Here is a 9,090-nt window from a genome sequence, read left to right as displayed (position 1 = left end):
TGCTGCTGGTTCTTCCTCCCCAGGTGCAGCACCTTGCACTTGTCAGTGTTGAAACCCATCCTGTTCTCATTCGCCCACCCCTATAACCTGTCTACATCCAATTGCAGCCTATTCCTCCCTTCTAGCATGCCCACATCCCCCCACATCTTAGTGTCATCTGCGAATTTGAACAGGGTGCTTTTTACCCCCTCATCCAAGTCGCTGAAGAAGATGTTGAACAGTGCGGGCCCAAGGAGTGAGCCCTGCAGAACCCCACTGCCCACATCCCTCCAGGTTGAAAATGACCCATCCACCACCACTCTCTGGGTGCAGGCCCCCCAGCCAGTTAGCGACCCTTTTGACTGTGTAGGTATCGACACCACAGTCCCCTAGTTTTTTAATGAGTATGGGGTGAGAGACAGTGTCTTTGGTTAGTTTGGCTTGTGGAGAGGAAGTGGAAGGAGTGAAAGATCCACATAGAAAATGCTCCCATACACATTTACAATTGTAAATTGTACAATCCCAGGTGGGGGAGTCTCAGGTGGGGGAGATACTGTGAGAGAGAAAGCAGCAGGAGAGCTGGCCCAGAGAAACAGGAACGATGAGTGCTTATGGCAGAGCTAGTTGCTCTGCAATAGCACAATAAGACAATACCTGTATTACCAGCAGAAAAGCTATGGCCATGACAGTCCCTCCATAGTAGGACTGCAGGCTGGAGAGCTGTAGGAAAGACAAGGCACTGCTACAGATAGACTGCCATGGAGACCAGAAAGTTGGCCTAAGTAGGGGACACATATACCCAACCCTGTGGAGCCACCTGACCAGAAAGGGGCAGAGCACAGGAGCCTGGGCCTGAGCCAGAAGAGTTCCTGACCTGGGAGATGCAGAAGAGAACCTGACTGACAGTAGAGCTGTCTGGGGAACAGTTGGCAAGGTGCTGCTAGTTACAACCTATTTGCCCATGGTCTAGGCCTAGGTTTGAACCTAGCTGAGCTAAGTTGTGTTATAGCCCAGGGGCGTATCCTTTTGGTTCAAGTTTGTACTAATAGTTGTGGTAGGGACTGTGCTGGGGCATGTGATTGTCTTGAGCCCTGCTGAGGGCAGGCTCAAGGTGGAGCCCAGAGCAGGGCAGCATTGGGGGCCATAATTTGGAGCCTGGAGCAGGGTAGAGAGTGGCGCCAGAGGCCTAATAAAAGACGAAACAGGTTTGATGCCCAAGGAGGGCCAAGACAGGTCTGGAACCCAGAAGCCAGGTTTGGTGCAGTAGGTATATGCTACAGGGACCAGCCAGATAAAGGGAGCTGAGACCAGGAAGGCTGAGTCCCGACAAACATATAAGGACCAGGGGTTAGGCCCAGGTACTCTGAGACATGGAATTAGCCTGCGAGGGCAAAGAGTGAGACCAGGCTTGGAAAGCCCTGGGGTAGCTTCCCTTCCTGGGGGGCATGGCAGGAGAGCAAAGGGGAGAGTCCCCCAATAGGGCAGACCAAGCAAGGACAGAACAGCCACCAGGAGGCCTCACGGCCCCCCAAGGTTGAACGCTTCATTACACAATGCATACATAGAACTGGCCAGATGGTGATGGAAGCAACAAAGGTGTGCACCAGTATTGGCTCCTTATTGAGGGATACAGTCCCGTCTGGCTGTTATTGCTCAAGCACCGATTGCTGTCCTGCAGCTGGCAATAGAATTGTACCAAGAAAAGAAGATAATTAATGCAGTTACCTCCCATGCCTCATTAACATTGATGGACTCTTCCTCTTGTCCTAGAAACAGTCCTACGACTGGGAGCTTCTCTTACGACATAGTACAATATTCAAGGATAGCCACACAGCAAAGAGGCTTCAAAGCTGTCTGTCTCTCCCTATCAGCTCAGTGTCCTAATTATATCCCAAGAAGTCTGCAATCTGTTTACGTTCAAACATGCTGTCTCTGTACATGTGACGGGCTGGCTAGCAGTGACCTGGCCCAGGGGTTTTGAAAGGGCAAAAGATGATTGGAGGACTTTGGATTCCCTTTCCTCACCAATCTGGTAATGATTTGGCCCAGGAGTCTTGAAGGGGTAAAAGATGATTGGAGGACTTGGGATTCCATTTCCACACCAATCAAGCTCCAGAGACTCACCCCTCTGTGTCCTGATTGGCTCCTTGGGTCACCTGGAGGGGGATAAAAGGGGTGACTCAGGGGAGAGACCAGCAAGGGACAACAAGGAAGGGGTTTCACAGAGGTGGTAACAGCTGAGCCAGCGGGGCAGGAGCAGTGTCCCAGAACAGCCTGAAAGAGCAGGACCTACAGGCAGCAGTGGGACCCTCAGCAGCATGGCGTGCGGATCCCCAAGGAGAGGCTGCAGCCAGCAGCAGAGGCTCCCCAGCTCCTGGAAGGATCTGAGCAATGACCTGAGAGGTTCCCAGCTCTGCTTCCAGCTCTTCCAATCAGAGGTTAGGCAGCTTGACGCAAGGCTGGGCTCTGGGAAGGTCAAGACCCCTAGCAGGCTGAAGTAGTGTCACCAGTGGTGTCTGTGTGGCAGTGGTCCTACCTATGATGTGGGTGATCTGGGTTCAAGTCCCAACTGATGTAACTTGGGGTGAGTGAGATAACAAGAAGCAAATTTTCTTGCAGTGGAAAGGGGCCATTGTGTTTTCCCCTCTTTCTCCCCCTCCAGGTACCAAGGCCCTATGTTTCCTTTGTCATCTTGCATTTTGTGCCCTTTGTATATTTCACCAACCCATATTGTTTGCTCTGCTGTTGGAGTTTTATATTTTGTTAACCCTGTTTTGTCAATGATTGTAAGTGTCTAACCTTTGTTGAATCCTGCCCCCTTGGGGCATTGTAGTGTCCACTATACCCTCTGATTTATGCCTGTTATGTTCCCAGTATTAAAAGGTATATGGTTAAGTCCCCATTGGTGGTCTGGCTCTGCTCTATAGAGAAGGAAATTCCCTACACCTCCCACAGTGCTTGTGCACCTGCTTTGATCCCTTCAATTGGAGAGGGGGTACCTCTTGGAGTACCTCCCAGGTTATGTACATATCAGGGTTCATGAGTTACCTCAACCCAGGCCTCAAAATCTCATTGTGTGCTTGGTACATCTGCTAGGAGACATCTTGTATAAAGGTGACAATAAGACACAACTCAGTTTAGCATAAGAGCTGCTCTGTCTTAAGTACATATAACTTCCACAAACAGAGATGTGGTAGAAAAGGTCTCTTGGAGTCAAAAGTGCTTCTGAAGGTGCAAATGACGGTCAAAAACAAGCCGATGCAACTCCAAAAAATGGACAGAATTGGCTGTGACAGTACAATAAAGGTACAACTGGTATGCGCTGATCTGGTGCATCCCAGGAACAACCTCCTCTGGAAGGGAAAGCAGCATGAGAGTCAAATCTGCTGTCCCTTGCAGGAACATCGATTGATAGGTGTGAATACTATCACTGGAGGTCCTGTCCCCATTTTTATCCCTAGATCCAGCAGGAGGGAATTAAGCTCACTCTCTTTTAGTATCCTTTCTCCAGCAGACACCTATAGCTATACCCAATCTGAGACAATATGTACTTTATTACTGTCCTTGTCCCAAATTCCTTATTGCACAACACTTTTATTCACTGCATCCCCTCTGTGCTTCAACAGCAGAGTTTCTCAGGGTAGACAGTCTGGCCTTGAGTCAGGAAAGCACTTAAGCATGTGCTTCATTTCATACAAGTGAAATTCCAAACCTACTCAGCAAAACATTTGACGTCAACAGAACCTGAGTACATGTTCAAATGTCCACTGAATCAGGGCCTGCGTCATAGTTTTGCATTTGTAGTATGTCAAGATTATGCATTTATGTTTGTATTTATTATTGTAGCTTTATTGTAGTTCAGCCTGTTTCTTCTTGGCTAAATAGCTTTCAAATTTGGTTTGACTCCATCAGACTAATTGCTGTGTGCAAATTCAACTTACCCACAGTAAGTCAACTAAACCTCAATAAACAGGCTGTCCATTAATTTTTATTCTATAACCAGTGCTAAGACCATGCATCACAAGAGCCAAGCATATCAGGAACTGAATATGGGAGCAGTCTGGTGGCCCAGCTGCTTTGCTTCATGCTGTGATGCCAGCAATCTGAGCTCCATCCTGCCTTGATTGTTCATTACCTGGACCTGCAGGACTAAAATTATCACAGTAGCAACAACAGGCAAGTGAGAGTCTTTTCCTGCTCGTGTACTGTCTGTTCCTGGCATGAGTAAGGCATCCTAAAGGAAGGAGCTCCCTTAGGTTCTCCATGAGGAAAAATGTCCAGCTCCATTCTCCCTTTGTTAAATCCCCCCCATCAAATCAATAGCAAATGTGTTCAAACTCTCCAGCCCCTCCCCCACATCCACTGTTACATTTCCAATCCCTTTCCCCAAGGAGGGGAATCTCCCATTCTAGAAATGTGAAACGCTGACAGCTCTGTCATCTACTTTTTCCCCTACTTTGCCACTTTAGGGTTTTAATATAAGCAAGCTGTCCAGGCTTTTTAGTGAAATTAGACCCCATGTTCTAAATTAAGGTGACCAGATGTCTCAGTTTAGCCAGGCAGTCCTGGTGTTCTGGGGGGAATCATCAAGACACTGAACTACCCCCGGCTGCCAATCTCCCTCTGTACAGATGGCCGGCTTTGAAATCCTGCCCCACCTCCACTGCATACGAGATGCAGATCAGCAAAATCTGCTGCAATCAGCAAAAGACAAAACCTCTTCCAAGTCATGCTCCTCATGATAAAAAGAGACAGAGAAAGAAAGAAAAGCCCCTCAGAGGGCTCCTATGGTAACAATGGAAATACGGCTCCCAAACTCCAGCTGCTCCTTCAGAACAAAACAAGGGGAGTGCAAATTTGGTTACTTCCCTCTAAATCCTCTTAGACAGTGGGTGAATGTGGAGGCTGAGTGTTCATTCTCTCACTTTACACTTCCTTACTTTCGTCTTGGGGCCTGGGTAACCATTTGTTGTAGGTTTATTTGACCATTTCATGCTATGAGTTTATAGAAACAGGAAACACTTTCTATAAAATGTGGTGAGAATGTAACAAGTGAAATAAGCAGCATCATGGCATGGAACGTACTGTCTTGAAAAATTGTTCATGCCTTTTGGATGGGGAGTGGAAGGGGGGTCTGCCTGGAAGACACTGAATGTTTCATGTTCTAAAACACAGATGAGCCACACAAGGTCATTAGTCACCCAGGTATTCACTGTGTTTTTCCTATTTCCTTTCTCCCATGGCCTCTGTGGTCAGAAGTATAAAATTCCTAGGAACTCCCACCTAAACACAAGTTTCCTGTTTATGCTTGCAGTGGCTTTTATGTTTAGCTGTTAAAGCCCATTGACTAAAGTGCCATAAAACAATATGAAGAGAGACTGCAGGTGAGCAGGGGAAAAAAAACCTGACAAAGCTATATCTAGAGTAATTTTTATTAGGGAATCGGGACAAAAAAGTACAAAGGTACCAGTTAACAAGTGCACTGCCCAAGATTTGTCAGGTTCCAGATACAGTAATGCCAATTATAGCATCCATCAGGTGAAACCTGCATGTTCCTAAATAAGCTAATCATTGTGCTGTTAAAGGTGACTATTTTTGTGGTATTGTACAATACAGAATACTCACTGTTTTGAAAGTATATATTGCAGTACCACTCAAGCTGCTATACTTCAGACTTTGTCAGCATTTATGTTATAAGGTGCTTTGTAAGGTCATAAAAATTTGCTTCCTACTGAAATTTATCACAAAAGGTGGCAGGGAAAGAACAATGTTTAATTTCTTTGGGCCTATAGTGATGGGAAGGCCCTGACTGATCATCTAATCCACTCCAAGGCCAGGGCAAAACTGTAATATATTGTCTTTATCCAATCACTTAACCACTTTTAGCCATACTAACAGCAACAAAACTAAACCCAACACATCTGAACTTCCATGGCACTCCAGATTTGCTCTATAATATAAATTACATGGAAGGAGCTTTCCAGAACTCTAGAGTAACTAATATATTTATCAAAATAGATACTATGGCATGCTGATTAATTATATTTTTCCCCAGAAAAAAAATGCTAAAAATACCTATTTATATATTTCCATGAACTTTTATCAAGATTAAAATAAGGTGATGTAACATCATAGTCCTAAATAGACGTAGAATTTCTTGTAAATTCATAGTGAAAAATCAGATGATATCTTGTTTGTTCACAATAGTGTGATTTGCAGGTGTACCGTCCATGTTACCTTTGAATTCTTGGCTTGGTTTGAGCCAGAGACTTAACATTTTTGTATATTTAATTAAATCAGAAATTAAATCATTTTCACTACAGACATCCTTGACACTGAATTAATTTCACCTGGTAATTAATGAAAATACTTAATTTTCAATGCTGTTATTATTTTATGATCTCTGTGGCCTGTAAGATGCACCCATTTTGTAGCACCGAACATATTAAAAGGTACCAGAGCTGTTATGCACAAAGAAAGTAGTAGACAGTGTTCTATAAAGTCTTCGTATTCCCATAACAATGAAGAGTTAGGAACGGGTAAAGAATATGGTTTGGAATTCACGATCTAACTGAATGAACACCTACAAAATCAAAAGCAGGGATGCCTCAAGTCAATTGCACTGGATATGCCTAACTATCCTACTTGTTATAATGAGATGAAAGATGCTGTAAGTCTTGCAGAAGCGTCCAATTCACTGTACAATATATATGGCATTTCTTATACTGCTCACTTTTTATATTGTCACAGTCAGTGTACAAGGTATTACTGGTGACTCATCAAACATGCCCACTTTAACAAATAATCTTACTAACTGTAGATCTTCTCCTGCTGAATAGGGTTATACTATCTATGTATCATACATAACAGAGCAATGGTAGCTGCTCTTTAGTTCACATTGGGTGCAGCTACACAAGGTGCTAACTGTGCAGTAGCCTAATACTACTGTGCAGTAGCACATCACAGCACAAACAGTGCTAATACAGTACTGCATAATATTATTAGGCTGCTGCATAGTAGTGTCACTTAAAAGGCATTCGCTGGTGCTACTCACTATGCAGTAACTCTGGTTAGTGTCCATTTATTTAGTGCTTGATTATACAAGTACTAAATTAAACACACAGGAACCACTGAGCATTAATAAACATGTAAACATGCCCACTGACACTTATTTCTTATTACAAGACTATTTTTCATTCCCCCTTTCACCAACTCCCCCATGAAAATAATGCAAAACCTAAAGCTTCAAATGTAACATTTCATACAGAAGTAGAACTTTGGGGGAAGCCTGTGGAGACATATTTTTTAAATTATAAAAACATATTCTTAAGTCCCAATATTCAACAACTCCCTTTCATGTCCCCACTCCAGGAAGTCCCTTCTCTGTTTACCTTAGTAGGCTATGCAGACTCCAGGTTCTTCCCTTATGTCTTTATTGCTCCTTAACTATGAGAAAAGCTAAACATTTAAAAGGGACACTTCTTCAGCATTGCCAACAAAGGAAACAAAGATGGAATTTCCAAACCAAGCAAGACTGTAGATATTATGAACTGTAAAAACAAAAAAAAATAAGTGGTGGGGAGGGGGTGGGAAAGCTGAGAGATGAGAAAACTTTCAAAAAGCCAATAAAAAGAACCATGTTTTAACAATGTAGACTCCGTTCGGCAAGTCTCTTAAGCACATTCTTAGCTTAAACACGCTATCCCATTAAAACCAGTAGGACTTAAAAGTTCTTGGGGTCATGTTAAGTGAAAGAGAAAAGCAAGTCATTGGAACAAGAAGGAGGTAGTCAAAAATATGAATGTGGGAACTCTTGAGAGGAAAGTCAATACCTCTTCCCTTGCTCTACTCAGGGAAAGCAAGAAAATATATGAACATGCTCAAAGATCCACCTACCACTGCCAATTTTCAGGCTTTACATATTTGTGTGCATGTGTGTGTGTGGGGGGGTGTTTAAACTAATTATACATCCATGTGTATATTACCAGAACAAACCACTCTGACAATCTCTAAGGAAAAAGAAAAGGGGAGAGGCTGCTCTCTACCAGGACTTAAAAAATATCAAACAAAAAACAAAACTAAGGCCTAAAATTAATTCTGCAGCTAATAAACCTCGACTTACAGCATGGTGCTGTGCTGATTAACATTTTATCTTCTGATAGCTTACAAAGCAAAAGGACAACAAGATATCTAAAGAAGCATATTTTGATTCCTATTACCAATTACAGGCTTGCCCTCATGTAGATCCTGTAAACTCTCCTAATGGTTGGTTTCCCCAGTGACTGACATGGATATATAATTAGTCTAAACTTTTAACTTTTTAACCTTTCAAAAACGGGCCTTTCATCTGTCACGTGATAAGTTTCTGAACATTAATAAAAATATAAAAGTAATTGAGATTGTTGTAATGTTATTATTTGGTTATTAGCAGATGTTTTATTCCAGTAGGATCATATTCACCTATCAGTAGGGCTGTGTGGGAAATGTGGCAATCTCAAACGCCTCTACTCAACCCATTCGGAGTCTCTTGGAGGCAGGGGGATGGAAAGGAAAACATAGGTTGTCTCCATGTTGGCCTTGCTGAAAGCTCAGAAAGACGTAGCCGTCATAGTCCTCTCCTGACCTATGTTAACAGTGAGTCAGAATCACTAATGTCTCACAAAAATGGCAAAAATTGGGGTCTGGATTCTCCACGTAAGTGGCATAACATATGGCAGCTATTGCAGTGTACAGGCTGAAACATGGCTTTTTTGTCACTTAGCATGTCTTCACTGCAGATTTAACTTGTTGAGTGGCACCAAAGCATGAGAAGAGGTTTGGTTTGGTCTGAATATTTTCAGACCTATTGGAAAGCTTTACCCAAGTCACTGAGTTGTTGCTGGTGCTGCATTTCCCATGTGCACTATCAGGGCTGCAGTGGGACATCTCCCTCAGTGCCTCATGCTGCAGCAAGCTGCCTTGCTCTGTTTCCTCCTCAGTGAATTAGGAGAGAAGGTTTCTGCCCTTCTGTCCATACAGAGGGAATTGTAGGAAGACACTGGAGGACCATTTGCAAAGTTCACAGGTTCTCAGCCAGGGAGAAATCTGGTCCCTGACCTGTGTCTCTAACTA

The sequence above is a fragment of the Crocodylus porosus genome, unplaced genomic scaffold (genome assembly GCF_001723895.1).
Source record: "Crocodylus porosus isolate Cpor-Errol unplaced genomic scaffold, CroPor_comp1, whole genome shotgun sequence".
Taxonomy (NCBI): Eukaryota; Metazoa; Chordata; order Crocodylia; family Crocodylidae; genus Crocodylus; species Crocodylus porosus.
Note: the sequence above shows the minus strand (reverse complement) of the source record.